Source organism: Odontomachus brunneus, unplaced genomic scaffold, assembly GCF_010583005.1.
Source record: "Odontomachus brunneus isolate Ranch 3 - 2012 unplaced genomic scaffold, Obru_v1 Obru_scaffold_315, whole genome shotgun sequence".
Classification (NCBI taxonomy): domain Eukaryota; kingdom Metazoa; phylum Arthropoda; class Insecta; order Hymenoptera; family Formicidae; genus Odontomachus; species Odontomachus brunneus.
Window position 1 is genome coordinate 7575 of NW_022639765.1, and position 936 is coordinate 8510.

Below are 936 nucleotides of genomic sequence, written 5' to 3' on the forward strand. Positions count from 1 at the left end.
TTAACTACATACAGTTGCGACAATAGCTGTCGGCTTCTTTAGGTTTTTCTGCGTTCCTACACTGCTAAACTGGTGCAATAAGTTAAGGCGAGAAAAATATACTTGTTTTGCTCTAATTTATTGCACCAATTCTGGATACCTATTATGGACTTCTTCGGAATAAATTCCGATCAGAATAATTTCGTTACCTAGAAAAGAGAATAGAAATCTAGGAAATAACTGAATGTTTCCGATCGGAATTGATTCCGAAGAAGTCCATAATAATTTATAGGTATAGCTTCCGGAATGGAGCCATGTCTTGAATCAGCGATGTGTCGACGTTTCGTAAACGTTGCAGTTTACATCATCAAGGCTGAGAACTCCCTTGATACTGAGCTCCCTTGGGTAAAGGTTGTCCTTATATGCCTCCCTATCACTTATGTAGATGGCTGCGGGTAGGGAACGTAGCTTGAATCCAGCCAATCAGCGCATTTTTCATTGATCAGCTGGTCAATTAAAAACCGGGAGGGCAGTGTGCCAAATAGAGTTTATTTGCATACTTTTGCCTCAGTTGAAATTGTTGGGATGTTTTAAAATTTCTAAACCTTCGCGATGTTTTCTGGCAAAATAGCTCTGTGATGGAGCCAGTCTGGTGGCCTTGTCATATTGTACGGAGTGTCCAGTCTCCATTCAGTGTTCAGCTAGGGCTGATTGAGCAAAGTGGCCGTACTTAGTATTAGGACCTTAACTTAGTTTCCGCCCGCAAATGTTAGATGGCAATGCAAACAGTTCTAGTAGTCATTACTAACGAAACAGGTAGTTTGTGATTAATTTCGACATTTCTCGATAACATTCAGTCAGCATACACAATTATTTTCCTAAACAACAATTTCTTTTGCTTTGTGAAAAATGGAACGCGATAAAGTGTTTTTTCGACATGTGCTTTTGCACTATTTT